The sequence below is a fragment of the Eimeria mitis genome, genomic scaffold, assembly GCF_000499745.2.
Source record: "Eimeria mitis Houghton genomic scaffold, Emh_scaff3801, whole genome shotgun sequence".
NCBI lineage: Eukaryota > Apicomplexa > Conoidasida > Eucoccidiorida > Eimeriidae > Eimeria > Eimeria mitis.
In genome coordinates, this window is record NW_013572137.1 from 5,373 (window position 1) to 5,844 (window position 472).

The window sequence follows — 472 nt, forward strand, 5'->3', positions numbered from 1 at the left end:
CAGCGAGGGTTTCGCTAGTAAAGAGACAGTGTCTCCTTCTCTTTATCTTTATTTATCTATCTTTGTCTCTGTTGCTTGTCTCCTTTGTCTCCTTTATGATCTAGGGTTTAGGGTTTAGGGTTTAGGGTTTAGGGTTTAGGGTCTAGGGTCTAGGGTCTAGGGTTTAGGGTTTAGGGTTTAGGGTTTAGGGTTTAGCTTTCTGTCTCTGCTGCTTTTCTCTTCTCTCGCTTTCTGCTGCTGTGTATATAAACTTTAGGTGTTTATAAAGAGACAGAGACAGATGGGGTGTATGTATACAAAAGAAAAAAAAACAAATGAGGTGTATGCATAGAAAGGAGACAAATAAAGTTTTGTATAAGAAAGAGACAGAGACACACAGAGACAGTTCAGCTACATGTATAAACATATATATATATATATATATATATATATATATATATATATACATATATATACATATCTATATGCATAT